Here is a 19918-nt window from a genome sequence, read left to right as displayed (position 1 = left end):
TCAGATTATTTATGTGAACAATGGGTGTTTTCAACCAAAATATTGTATCTCTCAAACAAATGAAAAGGAAAAACCTCAAATTACATTAAAAAAACAAATGGGCATGGTGCTGTAAGCCTGTACTTTTATCTGTCGTTAAGGAATGGTTTTTACTATAATTAATTCCGTGATTCCATTCTTAAAAGTTCATTGGAGCCGACATTGTTACTGAAAACGATCGATCGTTAATACGGATATTGTCTTAGTTTATCAATTGTTTTTGTATAAAAATTGTTGGTTATAATTTTTACACCTGACAAAGAAGACTGACTCTACGGGTGTGATTGGTAAAGACTGGATACTGTATACAAGGTTTTTTTCGCGCCGTGTTATTTTCACCCTTTTTCACTTGCAAACAATTCTGCCCAATCTTAAATTCGCCCTATCATAGTTCTGTTTAAGAATTTCTACTGTGTAATTTGAATTCGCCCCGTTTTAAATTCGCCCAATGAAGAAGAGGGAGAAAGGGCAAAAAAAATTGGGTGAAAATTTCCCTGCATACAGTACTTACTCCTCCGAGTCAACGGATCCAACCTCGGACGCCTTTTTCCCATTTTTATTTCCGACGTTTTAGCTTGAATAATGTGAGGTATTCAATATTTCATATAAAATATTTTGACATATTCATAGTTGAATTAGTGAATTATAATTTCAGTGCATTGCCTTATCATATCTTTTACAATATTTTGACATATTCATAGTTGAATAAGTGCACTATAATTCCAGTTGCAATGCAGCATTGCCTTATCATATATCTTTTACATTTATGCATAGAAAAAACTTCAACGCGATATTGCTGTTTCTATTATGCAGAAAATCATTCTAAAAATCCCTGATTTGCTTTGATTTCAATAAATCTGAAATCAACTACGAAAACACAAATGGCATTGATAATTGTTTTTTATTTGTTTAGGCCCTGGTGTATACTACAAAAGATTTGCTGGATTTTTTGTTTACGTTTCAAACGATACAAATAAAGACAATGGACGCCTTTGTTTTCATGAATTACAACAAGTGGACGGAACACCAACAGAGAACCAGACAATCAGCTGTCCTTATGACGGGCGTTACGTCATATACTACAACGAACTTGAAAGCCGGATGTGACGTATCCAAGCTACTACTCTCCATATGCTTACAGTGAATTGTGTGAATTGGAGGTTTACGGTGAGTTTTAAAATATACAATAATATTTATTTCATATGCTATCGTCTTTTTAAAAGTACTTATATTATTTACACATTTTAGGCCTAAAAAGACAATTCATATTTTTCTTATACCTAACAGGGTGCCCTGAATCTAAGTACTACGGCCAGTATTGTGACCAATTATGTCCAGAAAACTGCCTCGAGCAAAGGTGTAATATCTCTTCAGGATACTGTATTGAGTGTAATACCGGGTTATAAAGGACATCGATGTAGTGAGCGTAAGTAAATTTTAAAAAATTAATTTATCATATGAAAAGAAATGCACAATATTGGAAGTAAATGAAAGTGTGAATCGTTTTAAATGGATCTACATTTCCTTCTCATGTCATTTTTCCGCTAAGATTCATTTTTTATATTCAAAGATATTATGTCAAATAATTTTGGATAAAAATTTCTGGTTCAACATCTGTTTAATTATTTGCAAATTCTTAAACCTGTGCCTAAATATTGAAAGGTAGGAGCTTTGACATTGTTTTCATGTCTATTTCCTTTGGAATATCTTTTCTGTTGATACAAACTATTGTGACTAATGCACTCTTACTAAAAAGGTAACCTGTTTTTCAAAAATACGACACATACTCCACGTGTATTCCTTTAAATTGTATCATAATTCTCCTTCCCTTTCCTTTGGATTTTTCTTCTTTTGAAAAATAACATCATGGCCATAGTCTTTAATATATGTGCATTTTATTTAAAAAAGTTATTACTGATTTTGCTGTATCATATGAAAAAAATAATTCTAAAGTATGTTTAGTTTTTGTGGGTTGTTGAATGATGGTACATGTATGGACAGTGGGTTTCATTAAACATAACGTTACATACATGTTTCTAAATTAAAGAATGTGACGGTAGAATGTACGGACCTGCCTGCAGTCAGAGTTGTGGATATTGTCTACATAATACACAATGTCATCACATCAACGGTACCTGTTTAGGAGGTTGTTCTGCGGGATACGAAGGACCTTTATGTCAAAAACGTATGAAGTTATTTATCCTATTATGAATGCTGAAGTAGAAAACATATTGGTACATGTGGATTAAACATGTTCATATTAAATTGTTATTTGATATGTAAGCGTTTAGGAATTGATTGCAGTGATCATATTTCTAATATATTATTAGCTTTCTATATGTTAAACACTAAAGACTGTGGCACAATTGAAAAGAAAACATTCCTAGTAATAAGGAGTACAGTAATTGATTATGATTTGAAGAAAACATTTATTTCTAAGAATGTGACGGTGGAAGGTTTGGCCTGGAATGTAATACCACCTGTGGACATTGTCTTAATGGTGCTTATTGTAACCGCATTGACGGATCATGTACAGATGGGTGTTCTCCTGGATATAAGGCTCCCCTTTGTATCAACAGTGAGTAACAATAAATAGCTAACATCACCTCGTGTCTAGAACTTAGAGATTACTTCAAAACACCTTCCAGAAATATATTTTGTTTGCAAAAAAGTAATTAAAAATGAAAGCAATGTTTTATTATTTGTTCGTTATATTAATGACCTAAACATTTTTGTCTACTTGTGAAAACAAGTTTGAGTATAAATATCTTAAGGGGAGACCGGACACATGTCACATGACTAAAAAGACATATCACGTCATAATCGGTGATGATATACCTGTTAAACGTTGTTAAGATAAACAGTTCTTGTGTAGTTTTATTCTAATTTCGAAAATTGTTTTTTCAACATTTAATTTTAGAAATTATTATTAATAAATTTTTTAAATATCTTGCAATCATTTAGAAATTGTGAAGTTGCCCAATCCACACATTTGTTTCTTATCCTGCAGTCTGACGTCAGTGACGTCATAGACGTAGCGTTAGAATTTTCAGTGCAGCAAGATCAAGTACACACACACGTCATGATCAGTTTTATTTCATTATGAAAAGGTGACAGCCAATAAATCGTGATAAATTTCTGAAGCAGATTTTTTAAAATTAATATTTTTATCGTGTTTAGTAGCAGAGATTCAATCTATTTAGATAATTTTGAATGTTTATATTTTCAAGTGACGTCACAATTGATTTCCCGCACTCGAAAAATACAAACGTGAAGCGTTTTAATCATGCTTACGTCTAATTCAACGATGTCCTGTGCGATATTGAGTTTAGCTTCACCCTGTGATATTTATGCAGTAAATAATTACGATGAAGGACTGCCATTCAATCGTAAATTTAGAAATATTTATTGACAGAATTTTTTTCAAAATGAGGTTTTTGTCGAAGCTGCCTTGAAAAATACAGAAATTATCCCACCCAAATACTATATAAACTTAAAACAAGTGCTTTCAGATAATTCAAACACCATGAATATTATGAAATATTTGAGCATATAATGTTATCTATCATATTTATCGTTTGTGCGTAAAAATTTACATTATGGACTTAGTTATGGGCCCGTAAACATGAAGTATCTTATCTCTTTACAAACTCTAAACAGGGTGGTATTTGCTGGGCGATATTTTTTAAATAAGTCAAGAAATTCAATGATACGACCGTTTTAAAAATGTTAAGTACATAGTAAATTAGTAATATGAAAAATACGAAAAAAATTCATTGACAGGAATTTTTTCAGCTAAAGGTCCTGTTAGGAGATTGAAAATATATCATAACTTCAATTAAGAATGCGAGGGATAAAGTTACTTATGTTAAGGGGATGAAGGATGTATGGTCACGTGACTCAGTTGATTTACGTCATAATCTCTGATAAAATATGTACAAAACGAGATTGAAACCACAGTACTTGTTTAATTTTTTTGACTGTTTGTTTGCGTTCACCATCTAGTATAAAAATATCTGCAGACATTCAAAATTTCTTGCAAATATTATCAAATTACGGAAAAGATTAATCCACTCTGCCGTTTCCCTACTCTGCGCGTCCAGTGCGTCTTTGACGTCATAGTGGATCTCTTAGTTCAGTAAGATCATACACGGTAAAAACGGGTAGTATAAAATCATAAAAACGCGCCATAATATGTACATGGTAGGGTATTTTGTAAATTTCAGAACGCAAAAAATATTTTTACATGGTTGTTGACGGAAAAGTTCTGTGGGTTTGTCTTATTTCGCTTATTTCAGGAATGTGAGACGTCATAGTTGGGTTTTCCCGTACTCGAGAAATGTAAACATGACACGTTTTTCTCATGAACATGACTCGTTTAACTTTGCCCCGTGCAATATTGAGCTCAGCTTCACCAATCGATATTTTTACAGTTAATCAATACAATGACGACCTTGAACTTCGACGTAAATTTTCAAATATTGAATGATAGGATTTTTTGCAAATTAATTTTTTTTATAGTTCAAGTTGTCCTAAAAGAGTCGTAAATTTCCATCTCCAGATGTGGTGTTACAAAAGAATCTTGCTTTTTCGAATTTTTAACCCTATTCATACTCTAAAATATTTTAAAAGACACATTTCCGCTGTTATATTTTTTATCTATGGTAAAAAATTTCAATTATAGACCAGTAATAGGACCAGAAACATGGAGAATAAAAACTTTGCTCAGACACTGTGGGGTATGTTATTTGTCACTCAATCTGTAGGAATCAAGTTCTAAAACCTTATTGATATGACTGCTTTATAGTATGTAGGACATACTAAATAAGATATATACAAAATATGAAAAAAATTAAATAGACAGGTATTTTTTTCAGCTAAAGGTCCTTCATCCCCTTAATGTGATATGTGCGATCAGAAAATTAATTAAGAACATATAAAGCGATTCTTGTTCAGACCGTTTCTCTGCGAGACACGAAAGAAGGTTAAAAATATCACGAATTTTCAAGCAAATTTCTGATATATATATTAAAGAATCAGTGTTTAAAAAAGTCGCTTATCGATTAATGGAAGTACAATTAATTTTTTTACACTTTTCTGGAAGAATGTGACGGCGAAAAGTTTGGCTTAAAATGCAATGAAACCTGTGGACATTGTCTTGATGGCGTGCCCTGTCACCACATCAATGGATCATGTCTAGGAGGGTGTTCTCCTGGATACAATGGATCCTTCTGTATCGACAGTAAGTGTACAACTAAACGTCAACAATTCCAAGCTTACTTCAAGCTATATCACAAGGTTTATAAATACATTTTAATATTTAGTCCAAATAATAATCCTTCTCATATATTTTTTTCCTGATTAAAAACAAAAACAAAAACAAACTATAGGTGTCAATAACTGTAAAACAGTGGTGATAAATATAAGCACATTGGTCAAATGTATATAAAAATATTTAAGAGTGTGATGGAGGATGGTATGGATCATCCTGCAGTGAGGAATGTGATCATTGTTTTAATGATACTGCGTGTCATCATATCAACGGTTCTTGTAGCAGAGGTTGCTCTGCTGGATTTAAGGCACCCCTCTGTATAGACAGTAAGTTTTATAATTCATTCAGTGCCTACGATTTAAGGCTTACTTCAACGGATACTTGAAGCAATTAATACTTTCAAGCAAAATTAAAGTTCTATCGATATACAATGATTTTTTGGTGAAAATTTAAAAAAAAAATACATGTATCTTTTTCTTTTGAGAAAAATATAAAAGCAGTAATATCTTGAAAATGGCCCTTTAGGAGATACAAATTCCCAGAAATGTATCAAAACTGCATAACTTGGTCAAAATTGGTCAAATTAATACCAAGGTAAAGGTCAAGAAGTCAAATTTGGTGGTGTCTTTAAGAAGGATCTTGTCATAAGGAATACACCTGTGAAATATGACAGCCATATTCCCACCCAAGATTAAGAGATAAAATGTTATAGTACCCAAAGACAGATCTTTTCACAAAGAATACACCTTTGAAATACTTTACTTTGAATTACACAGTGTAACCATGTCATAGGTGCATGTTCAGATGGGTGTTTTTTTGGTTTCAAGGGTTTACTTTGTGACCAAGATATCACATTTTCTATTTTGAATTTATTATTATGGAAATATGTTTTTTTTTTGGACCAAAATAAACCAATTATTACAAAAACCTGAATGATAGATTTAAAAAGGAGTAGATATGAATTCATTCGAGAGGAAGATCTTGTTTCAATCTTATGCAGAAATATGCCATAATAATTTCAGATCAGGTAAGGTGATCAAGTCTCCTATCAATATCCGCAAGTGTCCTATCACTCCCGCGGATATAGTCCATGACTTTGTGGAAATTAGATGATAGTCATTGCTTCCCCTAATAATTGTTAAATCAGCCAAAGTTTGTCCAAAGTCTTAACCCTTCAATTCATAAGACTTATAAACGCATAATGGATACATAATTTACAATTTATTTATTTGATCGTTCACAATAACTTTATATAATTTAATTTTGGTTGTAACGCTGTATTTGATTGGATAAAAAATTATTTCATATCGTATAAAATGGGTTGCCTACGTCACAATGACTTGCGTCAAAAACGTATCAGTCCGCCTGACGTTACATTCAAATTTTGTACAAACTGAAGTCACTTTGTTAGAACAATCATATTTTTTTCTTACATCAAATGAATGAAAATTAAATTATCAGCTATGAATTTAATAGCTACCCATTTTATACGGTATAAACTGGGTTGGAACAGTTTACGCTTTTTTATAAACCGCTGCCCCACCCCAGTTTATACCGTATAAAATGGGTACTTTGTAAATTAATTTGTTAAATACAATTTGTTTTTTGTATAATTTTCTTTAGCATGTATGAAACTTCTTTACATTTAGTAATAGGAAACATATCAAAAAACATTACAGGACTAGTTTCATAGTAATTTACCGGATTAAACAAGATTTCATTAAGACAGCATTTTAAATAATTGAGTTGAATGAAAGTATCTTGAATTAAAATTTTATTAGACAGGATATAGGAATGTACAACATCTATATAAGTCAAGATTCAGAGTTCTAATATTATAATGAAAAACATCAGTAGTGCGCGTTTATTAAGTATATTTCATCTAGGACATCTTGGGTTTTTTAGTAAGTACACTGTACATGTAAATTACGAATTTAACGTATTTTTCATAATATATAATATCAGGGTGCCAGGAATGGTAATGAATCTTATTTGAATTTAAAAAAAAGAATGGAATGAAATTTTACTTCAAAATATCACTTTATGAGTTATGGTTCTACGTCAACCAGAAAACATAACCAATATATGTTAAAGACTTATGCTCTAAAATGTCTTTTCTACAGAATGTGACGGCAGGATGTATGGAGGTAACTGTTCTCAGACCTGTGGTCACTGCTTTAACAATGAACAGTGTCACCATATCAACGGTACCTGTTTACAGGGATGTTCTCCTGGATACAAGGGACCGGGCTGCAAAACCAGTAATTTATTACTATCTTTGTTTATAAGGGTTTTGACAAATTTATATGTGCATGTATAGAACTTGTATATATATCCACACTGAAAATAATATATCTTTGATATGTATTCAAATTTAGCAAAACGTTTGCACAATAAAGATACTCAATTGCCCTTCACCAGTAAATTGTAACGTCTCTGTGTGACTGAGCATTCTTAATTCGACTTTAAGCAAAATAAAATTAATTAATCAATAAGATACAGAGTTTTACCTGCCACATAAATATTTTTTTTAAAAATCGCTGAATAATGTCTTGTTCATAACACAGGGCTTTTTCTTAATAAAAATCTTTGAAAATATCTAGAATGTGATGGTGGGATGTATGGTATAAACTGCAATGAAGCTTGTGGTCACTGCTTAAACAATGGACAGTGTCATCATATCAATGGTACTTGTTTACACGGATGTTCTCCTGGATACAAGGGACCGGGCTGTAAAATAAGTAATTTATTATCATCTTTGTTTATTAATGACATACGGAAGCCTTACCTACTGATAATTTTTTTCAAGATATTCTTAATTAAAGACCATAATGCCATTAGATGATCATCATTTAAAAAAAAATCAGCATGCATTACCAGGTGTTTTTGGAAGATATCAAATTATGAAAATTTTTTGCATTATTCAAAGAAAAGAATACAAAAATTAGGAAACATAAATTCCTGATTTTTCCTATCAAAATTTGTTTTAGAAGAGGTGTACAAATCCATAGATAGAGTAATTATAGACTTTAAAAGTATTGGACACAGGTTCTTCAATTAGTGTAACTCTTCAACTCCAGGAAGTCAAACTACGTTGCATATGACCTTAAAGGAAACGTTGGGTCTAAATTTTTTTTGATATTTCATTCATTGAATGGTCAATAATGAATTTTACCTGTTACTGCCATTTGTTTTAGCTTAATTATAAAGTAATAAGACATCAAAGTTAAGAGTAAACTGGCTGCCTGGAGGCTGCCATGTTGAGGAGGATGGTTTATCGCGCTTGCTAAATATTTCCCATAATCCTCACTTTTATGACGTATTTCAGGCCATTTGGCTCTAAGTGTAAACATTATCATGTCGAAATCAAGTTGTTAAAATGTGCCAATTAAGTGTGTGAAGTTTGATTTTGGAACTGAATGTATTATAGGAAATATAATTTTACATTCCTATGCTTCTAGTGTTTCAGAATTCAGGAAAATAAAAGAAGGAATTAATAATAAAAAGCCATAAACTGGTCGGATTTAACTTTAATTTAAAACTTAGCTGCAAAGGTTGTATTATTTTACATGAGTTTAATTAAAACTTTATTAAGTTCTAATGTGTCCAAAAAGGATGTTACGCAGTACAGTTAAGGCAACTTTTTCTATAAAAACTAACAAAATCCGATACATATAATGTTTAACAGTTTTATTTTTGAGAAAGACACTCTAGTTAGAATAGCTATTTCTTATCTTGAAGAGTATGTCCATCGCTTTTCACACCGGTATTTTTTAACATCATATGATCCCCTGAAGTCACGTGGGCTCCGATTTTAGGTCAAGAAATGAGATGTCAAATTTAACCAAAAAGTGCAAGGGCAAGGCAACCAAAAAATTAACTGCAAAATGTTTTATGTTGTCTCTATGTATCTATACATTCTCAAAAGTGATGCTCATTCAGTTAGTTTTCCGATATAATTAAGTTATTCAGCTAAAACAGGCAGTAATGTATGAAAACTCAGGATATTTTCCTAATTTCATCGCGAATTATAAATTAACTAAAGGATTACAAAGAAATGAGCATCACTTTTTTAAAACTTTACAATAAAATAAATAATTTAAAATAAAAACCTACTTTTTAGATTGTCGCCTTGCCCTTGCACTTTTTGATTGAAAATTGAAATCTTGGAAAAGTCAATCTAATTTTAGTTTTCAAACGCATCATTGACCCAGCATGGGAGATAACTCTTAGTACTTGATATAGTTTGTTTATCTCGTAAGTTTTAAATAAATATACATCCGTGATCAGGGTTGGACTCTTTTCTTTACTTAATCAAACGGTATGCATAAAAATCCTTGACATTTCTTTCTTTTCTGTGTATTCGTTCTCCATATATTGTATACATTTAATGTCTTTCAAACCTCCCGCATTTCCTCAAAGATGTGTTATATATACGTATACATGTAGTATTACACACAAACAGGTCTAAATATTGCCGATATATTTATGTAGAACACAAATGGTTATTTAAAATATTGCCTTCATCAATAATTAATTAGATATCTATTCCCCTCTCTCATTACTGTACGCAAAGGCGTCGGAACCGGGGGGGGGGGAGGGGGGGGGGGGCTGGGGCTTAGCCTCCCTACTTATTTGCAAATTATATACGTAATGTAGGCAATGGAATTTACCTTTTTCGTTTGGTTAAGCCCCCTTCCCCTGTCAAGTAGCCCCCCTTTCAGTGTGCTTCCGACGCCCATAGTACACACACTTGTGATGATAATTTTTTTTTCTACATAATTATGAGATCATGTTCTACGATCGCTTTCAATCAGACCGCTTACTGTTAATTAAGGGATATAAACTAAGTTATAAGTTTTAGGTACTAATTAGAAAGAATCGGGGTATACTCCTGTATTTGTTTGTTAAGGGGACAGCTATTTTATTTCGAGGGTGAGGGACTGGCAGATTTTAGAAATAAATACTTGCAGATCAGTGATCTCCCTCCCACGAATAAGAATTTTTTTTAACATTTTGTTTTTTGCATGTTAGACTTTTCAATGAAGGGGAAAATAAATAAATAATCTGTCCTTCATCTTATTAATCGGAAATAAATATTAATCTGTCCTTCACTGACATGAAAATGAAAAAAAAAAATCTGATTTTGAAAAACCCGCCGCCCCCCCCCCCCCCCCCCCCCCCCCCCCCCCCCCCCCCCCCCCCCCCAAATGGTGGTCCCCTATCCTATTTTGAATCAATTATGGGGATAGCTAGTCTCTTGTTTTTTTAAATATTATTGAAAAATAAATGAACACAATGTACATGCTGGAAATAAGATCTTCATGGACATTAGTACCCTCCACACAAAATAGTATGCAAGTTAAGATTTTAAAATCTTAATGGCCTTTTCAACACCTGTATAGTAAATATATGAAAAAGTCTAATTATTATTTATCTAGAAAATTTATTAAACGTTTCTTTTCAAATCCAGTGATAGACTGTAGGAATGCTGGGCAGGTGCAAATTACCATTACTTCATGTTCTTGTGGAAAAAATGAATTCTTAAAATATGAGAAAATCAGAAAATACCATTATTGAAAGTAATTTGTGTTTAAAAAAATGAAATAAAAAAAATGCATTAAAACATTTAACAAAGATGCACATACATGTTTTCAATTCTTCTGTTAGTTTTATTATCAAAACTTTGTATGGTTTATAGCTAATATTGAGCATACCATTTTCCTTAAATGATGGATTAACTTCCTGCCTGAATGAATCCATTAGTCCATGGGAATAGCTATGCCTACAACACATTATGCAGTTATATGCTATGACATTACTAAATATACATTGTAGAATAAAATGGCATTACATTTTACAAAAAAAAATATGCTACATTGTATACTGTAGTGAATTTATGTTATTCATATAAATGGAAAAAAAATTCTCTGGGAAAGTGAAACTTCTGAAATTTACAATAGTTTTGCTAAAAAAAAATTCTGAGTTTCTCCTTTACCAAAATGAAAAAAAAAACAAAATATAAAGCACATGCAAACATTAAAAATGTGAAATGCTTTAGAAGCATACATACCCTGTGGAGAAATGATGCATTTTTTATTTATTCATTCTTTAAGCCTGATACTCTTGACAGCTACAATGAAAAAAGTATTATATAAATATTCTAATGTACATGTAATCTAAACAAAAAATGAATATTTTTTTCATTAATTTAGAAATTCTAGAAAATTACAACCATAGATCTGAATTGGGGCTTCTTTGTTTTCAACACAATGATACTGATATTTTTTTTAATTGTGTATATTTGTATGTCAAAAGACATCATGATAGCTTGTATAGGCCTAGTCACTATAGTGAATCATTGACTGAAACAATGAAAACATCTCATTTAATTTAGTTTAAATTTGAGTTACTGATGACCTCCATTCTTACACATATTGTCTCATTGAAAATGAGTTAATTGACAGGAACTCAGTACATATTAAGTGCAATTAATTTTTAATAATTCTAAAAAGTGTGCAACTTAGTATAGGGGGGGGGGGTACACACAAGGCACTGCATTACAGTTTTTCACTGACTGTGATAATACATGTGAAATGAACATGAGCACACTCGGGTTTTTTATTTTAACAAAAGCATGTCTACATATTGTAGATCTACACATGTACCTACATATTATGCGTACACATACCTGGCCTGGAATTTCAGTGCAGTGATGGATCTACGGAGCTGGTGCAAATCGTCTCAGTTTTCTGCTATTTTCCGAAATAATGTCCTCATATTCTCGTAAAAGGAAGAAGCAATGCCTTGTCTCTTATTTTATCCCTATTTGCTTTAAAGATTGTGTGGTTAATGCATTTAAATCCACTGCGAATCTCAGCTGATGTCGCCACGTTTTTCTATGTAAACAACATTCCGTGTCACCGAGTGCAAGCGCTTGGCTGAAGCCGAATGCAGACAAATGACACATTAAAAAGAGATTTATTTAAAAGAGATGCTTGTCTGATGCTGTGCTTGCGAGAAAATCACTAATTATATTCTATTTCAACGTAAAGATATTGCTGTTTATGACAAATTCTTGCAAATATCGGTTAAAAGTTATTTTGAGAGCACCATTTCCTTATATGGATCGATCAGGGCGGAGCAACTGTCATGACGTCAGACCTCATTATGACTTCATTACCATATTTTTTCATGTGTTGCCTTAACTGTACTGCGTAATCTAATTCCTATAAATCAAAAATTGCTTGAATTAGCTTATTTCTGAAAGAAGGAATTTTATTTTTCTGCAGTCATAAACACATTGACTCTATACATCTGTCAAATTTAATCTGTCTACACTACGTCAGCAGCGGTCATGATAAGGTTTCCCCATGCTGCTCCAATTAAGCTATCAAAATCCAATTTAACTGCTGTTATCAGCAGCGCAGTGTTGTTATAGATGCAGCTTTTCTTTTTATATGAGAGGTACAGTTTTACATATAAAAATTTAAATTCTGACCAAACGTTCCCCTTAAAGAAAATACGTATAAGAATGGAGATAAATTTGCACCTGTACAATATGTAAGAAAGTGAAATACTTAATGAAAGAATGAACGTATTACCACCTTTATAAACAGTTTATTTATCTTTTATAGTATATATTCTAATCAAGCATTAAGAAAAAGAGCAATGATTTTGATAGAGTGTGATGGAGGTATGTATGAATACAACTGCAGCCAAAAGTGTGGAAATTGTATAAATGATACACAGTGTAATCACGTCAACGGTACATGTCAAGAAGGGTGTGCTGTAGGATTCAAAGTATTGCTTTGTGAACAAGGTACTTGTCAACAATCCCCTATGCGGAGTTGTCGTTCGTTTTCTCTCTCAAACACCTCTGTAATGGGCTCACGTCAAGATTTTTGACATAACGTATAAAACGGGGATATTTGCAGGATTATTTCAAATCGAATTAATAGTTCTTGATATATTTAGTAAATGTCTATTTAAAAACTCAAATATAAGCATAGAAATTGAATTATAATGAATTTAAACAAATGCACTATTTCTCTTGTTTATCACTATACACGAGCCAACAACAGAGGAGAATGTCTGAACCGATGGTAGATAGTGATTTGTCAATACAAATGTTTAAAAATATAGAGGTACGATACTCACTTGCTGACAATAGAAACAAATAATTTAAGAAATACCTTAAGGTACATTTTAAAAACAGGGATGTGTAGCGGGTCTATTTTACTGAAGGAGCGCACCCTTTTCTTGGGAAAATATATTTTTAAAGAAGACAACCATAGGGTGATTGAATTGTACTCCCTTCGAGCAACTATTAGAAAAAGAGATATTCAATGTTGATTGTATAACTGAATACATTGGAAATCTTTCAAAGGGACTGAATTTAAGGGGGGACCTATGTCGTTCTACGTCAAAGCAGCGTTATGTGACGTCACAATAGCGACGTTTGTTTTTTACCTGTTGACTTTTGCAACTGTGATATAGGCATAGCATTGTTAATAATCAATAACGTACACAATTTGCGAAAAGGAAATTCATTCATCATTAATACCAGTTTTATTTGATTTATGAAGTTTGTTAATATTAGAATTCTCTTCCTTTGGTTGAAAATACATAGCAATTTCAGTTGTGAAGAAATACTTCGATGATATGCTGATATACAAGTGCAAAAGGATAAAATAAAATTCAGCAAAGAAAGCGGCTTAAATTATGGAAATATGTTTGATTTTGTTACCCATTAATTGTGTTTTCTGGATAAAACTAAGAAAAAATTCAGAAATGTACTTGTATCTATATTTGCTTAACGATTTATAGTACATGTAGAATTTATTGTACAAAGTCATTCCTAGGTGTTGGTTGTCGACGGAGAAATGCAAGGGGGGGGGGGAGAGAACAGAACGATCGGTATGAAGAAGATAAGAATTCAGTTTCTAATCAAAACATATGACTTGTTTTTCGTAAAATAGTTTTATATTCAGATGTTTGTCGGTGTTTACTTACCTTCTTAAGTGCAGAAAAGTCAATATTTACGACACAAGAGTGCGAAAATAAAAGAAAACATCATATTTCTCGTTTATTTTATCATAAAGGTATACTTTTTTCTTTGTTAAAATAAAGAGATGAATCATTTCTATTAAAAATATGAATTACAACATTTTCACACAAAGACTTTTAAAGATATTACCTGTTACGCATGTTGGAATTTTAAAAAATACGACAAGAAAAAGGGGGAATACTTACATTGTGCTCCAAAATATTTTTTCATGCGAGATGAATTACAATGAATTTGCCTTCATTTGAAAAATACAAGTCATATAAATTAAATAATGTTGAATTTGAATGTGTTTTGACATTTTTGGTTGTTTTTAGCGCATATTTGGGGTAGAACAATAATGTCTGAAAATAATCTATTTTTAGCATTTCACATTGTTTTTGCACGTGCTCCTGTGTAAAAAAAAAGCATATAAAGGTATTGTTTTTAATACCTGAAAATTAAGAGCAAGTGGTCAGGAAAGAAATGTCAAAGTTTTGAAAATTTCACACAAAGACTTTTCCGACATAGGTCCCCCCTTAAAGGGAAAAAATATTTTAATAAGCATAAGTCACTGAAAAAGGTATGCTTTTTTCTTTTAAATTCTAATTTTCCAATATTCGAAGACCTTTGTATGTGTATTGATTTTTTTCAAATATAAACTTAACGGCTGTTATACTTGACATTCAGAGGTCTCCCCTTAAATGTTTTATCCACCATGGCAAGGTTTTAAAGTGTTATATGTATTAAATATCATTCCCGTGAATTCAGACCCGCCAAAGAATATCATTTCCTTATCTTTTGTCATTCATATCTTTGGGTAGATTTTTGTTAAATACAACAAATCAATAAAGTAGGAAGGGGCTAAAAAATGGGTAATAATATATACAAAAAATTACCCATTCATCCATTTTTAAAATTTATTTTCAGAATGTGAGGGCAGGATGTATGGTGTTAACTGTACTCAGTCATGTGGTCACTGCTTAAACAATGAACAGTGTCATCATATCAATGGTACTTGTTTACAGGGATGTTCTCCTGGATACAAGGGATCCCTCTGTAGGACGGGTAATTTGTTATCAATCTGTATTGAATTAATTTTTACAAGAAATATCAAGATTTCATCACTTATATATACCATAATGATATTCCTTATATATTTATAAAGATTTGCAAAATTTATAGAAGAAAACTATTTGATAAAAGAATAGTAACATTATATATTAACGAAAACTGAGAGAATGATATGGCACCTGATCCTACCTTTCATGTTTTTGAGGTCCTTGTTTGTTCTGCTCCTACTTTGTTTTGTTTTATGGACTTTTGGTCTTGAGTACTGGAGGTTATCTCTGTATGTTTCATGATAATGGTTAATAAAAAAATAAAATATGTAGAATGTGATGGTGGAATGTATGGTATTAACTGCAATCAAGTCTGTGGTCACTGCCTAAATTATGAACAGTGTCATCATATCAACGGTACTTGTTCAAAAGGATGTTCTAAAGGATACAAAGGATATCTCTGCAACTCTGGTATAGTATCAACATCCCTGTTCTTCCCAAAACCTTGTAAATATTTTATCGGGAATTTTTGTATATAAACTACGAATCGTAGAATTTTTGTTTTCTAATTGATACAAAATAAAAACAGATTGTGAGGGAAAATTCTTAATCTAAAATAGCGTGTGATGGAAGTATGTATGGAAATCACTGTAACCAAAGCTGTGGACATTGTATTAACAATATTCAGTGTAACCACGTCAATGGTTTATGTTATGAAGGATGCTCAGTGGGATTCAAAAGATTACTTTGCGACAATGGTATCGTTTTTTCAATTTCGATGTCAATTATACAGTGCCATTGAGACTTTCAAAAATGTTTATGAACATCAGATTTTGAATGAGCCTTATCGATATGCAAACCTTCTCAGAAAATGATATTTTTTTATTGGATAAAGGGGTATATTTCTTATAATTGACCTAATAATTGAGATATCTGTAAAATATAAAGCATAAATGAAAAACAATGTGTATTCTTTTAATCATTAGGGTAATTGAAATATTCTTTCACGCAGGACTTGAGTGATTGGTTTGACATGTACCGGCTTCAGTTAAAACCGAATAGCTTGCATATGTTTAATAATTCTTTCAAAACCTTTTTTAAACTAATATTCAGCGTGTGATGGTGGAATGTATGGAATTAATTGCAATCAAATCTGTGGTCACTGTGTGAATGACGAACAGTGCCATCATGTTAAAGGTACTTGTCAACAAGGATGTTCCAGAGGATACAAGGGGCCCCTCTGCAAAGCTGGTACGTTATTTTTGTATGTATTATAGAGGTGCGGATGGTGGTTTAAGAATCCGTGTGTAGAATAGGTTTTTGACATCCAGATCTAAACTATAGCATACATACATAACAAAGAACACAGAAGCGTATCCAATTTTGTTTGCATCTCTGAATTTTGTTTCTCTTTTAGGCATTTGTTCATAATCTCTCATACTACATGTAGATATCCAAACTTTTATACAGTGTATGTCATATTCTCCAACTGGGGTTTTATTGTGTGAAACTCAATAGAAAAGCTCTTCATTTATTATGCCATATATAACTTACATTGACTTCAGTGTACTAAATGTGCTAGGTGTGGGGAAAATCTACCGTCCAGGTATTTTTCAGGGTCCGTCTCAATATGCAGGTACATTTACTATGGGATTGTTTACGAAAGAGCCAAATTTTCGCACTTTATAGCAAAAATAATACAAATACTCCTAGTTTTTTGTCTCAAGCTATAAAATATGATGAATAATACTAATTTGTATATTAAAAATCATAAAATTTTACTGTCTTGTTTCCAGAATTTAAATGAAGATAAATTAACGATTTTTCCTGTTTTTACAGAGTACTACATGACGGATACAAAGGATTACTACTAAAAAATTATAAGAATGATGAAGAGATTCTTAAATTTCTATGTTTTCAATTTCAGGAACATGTATTAATTACTTTATCTGTTATAACATTCTTAATACCTCTGATTTAAGAACTTCACGTTCTCATAACAGCACCGGATCATAACGACGTCAAACTTCCTATCAGATGAAAAACCCCAGTCGGCTCCTCTAATTCATTGCATTTGCAAAGGGTTGTACAATGTAGCTATACTCGATAAAAATGCTTAAAAGAATTTGAATATTTTTTAAGGTATTGTTTTATTAGCATTGTGTTTGTACTATAAAAAAAGTTTTGAGGAGAAAAAAAAATCTAATAATATTTTAAGTACAAAAAACGAAACAGGATGTCAGCGATAAGTATAATTTTTAATAGAGTGTGAAGGTGGAGAGTATGGTTATAACTGCAATGAAAGCTGTGGACATTGTATGAACAATACCACGTGTAACCATGTCAACGGTTCATGTTCAGAAGGGTGTGCTGTAGGATACGAAGGACTTCTTTGTACGAATGGTATATTTTATTTCAGCTTTTTTTTTGCCTTGAATATATATTCATATGTGTGCTCTATCATGAAACACTTCAATATCTAGTTTTTGGTTGTCAGTATTTACACATGTTGACAATGTCCTTCAAACTGTTAATTAATTTGTAGTTTGTAGACAATCGTACTGGGGAGTCAATTGTAAAGAGAACTGTAGTACAGAGTGTGTCAGCCAAACTTGTCATCATGAGTCAGGGCATTGTCTAGCATATGCACAGGTAATATCATTAATAAAACAGGGGAAGGATATAGCAACTAAAAAAAGAATTTTTAAAAATAGATGATGGAATAATTACCTTTTAATTTATTTTATTTGCATTTTTCTTAAGTTGAAATCAATTTCCTTTTAAGATTAACTATAAAGTATAAATGCATAATTATGTCAAAAATGTTCCACATATGTATTGTAGTCTTCTTTTGAACAATTTTGACAGGCACAGTCTTGTAACACGTGTAAGAATGACTACACAGTGACCATTTCAAGTGTGGTTGTCTCTTTATTAATTGTTCTGATGGGAAGCCTTCTTAATTTTCTAATCTGGAGGAAAATGCAGCGTGCGTAAATGTTTTATTTCTATATTTGCAATTTAAGTGTCTTGTAACATTCCCAAAAATAGCTCACTTAAATTTATCATTTCAAGGAAAAAAAATGAAAAAAAAAATACAGATTTTACTTCTGTTATTTCTAAAGTAAAAAAAATAAAACTTTTTTACACATATATGTAAAAGATACATAAATTGGCGGGCTGGGTGATTCTAAAAGTTAATTTGTACATGAATGAAATCCCTTTTAAAAATAACCCTCTGAAATGTATTCAAACCAAACCTTTTTTTTTACAGCGAAAGGTACAATTAAAGATAACGCAAAAGAGGAGGTGTATTGCAATGAATTCCCAGCTGATATTGGAGGTGATATCAAATATTTAAGGAATCACTGTCTAGTTAGTATAGTATGCCAGGGCATCAACGATAGTGGGAAACATGGGATAATTTGCATAAATTATCCCATGTTTCCCACTATCGTTGATGTCCCTGGCATACTATACTAACTAGACAGTGATTCCTTATATTTTTATTTCATTGTGAAAAAAATTGTAGATTTAGACCTAAAAAATTTAGAAATAGGTTTAAATTACACGAGGACTTCCATGGCAATTTCAATACTCGTCGACCACTGACGTCAAACACAAAAAAGCCGCACGAGATGTACATATATACATTTGGCCTCCTTAGCGTCAGACACAGAGGCAGAGGCGCACGAGATTTGCATGCATATTAGGCCTTCTCAGCTCCTGACCTATCGACCTGCCTAACTTACATTCCGGCAGAATTTTTAAGAAATCAACTTCTCTAACTTTCAAAGAGTTATTACAGAGAAAAAATTAGAAATTGAAATATAATTATATAAATGTTCTACATTCTACCGTTTGGAAAATGTTTTAAAACTATAAACTCTACTAGATGTTGTTAAGAAATGAAATTTCAATCACATTGCATGTAGAAAAAAAGTGCAAACTGTATAAAAAGAAGATAGTAAATTTTAAGTTCTATAATTTTCAGAAAAACAAAGTGGACGAGATGTGTATGTATTGTTTTATTCATTACTTTTATTTATTTTTTCTCTTTACTTATTTTTTTTCACCAAAGATTGACTTCTGAATGTATTTTTTTTCAATCGGCAGGAATACTTCCCCTTATGCAGAACTAAGAGAACTCGACCACCAAAACACTTATGATGAACTTCATTTATATGCTAAAGAAGACGACAAAATTTAGATGGACGCATGCTATTGTTTACATTTTAATGTAGAACTCACTTTCCATTGAAGCTTTAATTACATAGACTTTTCTGAGTGTTATATATCAGTGCATATTTTTCTTCAGAGGACCTCTTTCAAGATTTTTTATGAAGGACGTAGGAGGAATTCGGTGTTTATTTTTATCCCCCTTCATATGTCTTTTCCACAATCAGATTCATGCCGCACAACATGATGTTGAGAAATGGTTTTGTACATGTACCTATAAACTATGTAAGAAAGTTTTTGAAAGAGAGGTATGGCACAAAT

General features: G+C 31.8%; 1 long non-coding RNA gene and 1 pseudogene across 1 annotated transcript; one reads left to right on the top strand and one right to left on the bottom strand.

The window, feature by feature from the left end:
- Positions 1–952: 952 nt before the first annotated feature.
- Positions 953–18415, top strand: LOC134267659 (multiple epidermal growth factor-like domains protein 10; annotated as a pseudogene).
- Positions 10784–12214, bottom strand: LOC134267661 (uncharacterized). The gene is made up of 4 exons (XR_009992203.1): positions 12003–12214; positions 11385–11444; positions 11029–11096; positions 10784–10854 (listed from the first exon to the last, which is right to left on the bottom strand). It is a non-coding gene; the product is annotated as an uncharacterized LOC134267661 (long non-coding RNA).
- Positions 18416–19918: the final 1503 nt, after the last annotated feature.

Source organism: Saccostrea cucullata, unplaced genomic scaffold (genome assembly GCF_032062105.1).
Source record: "Saccostrea cucullata isolate Sc308-1 unplaced genomic scaffold, CSIRO_AGI_Scuc_v1 ctg9660, whole genome shotgun sequence".
Lineage (NCBI taxonomy): Eukaryota > Metazoa > Mollusca > Bivalvia > Ostreida > Ostreidae > Saccostrea > Saccostrea cuccullata.
This window is presented reverse-complemented; position numbering and strand designations above follow the sequence as displayed.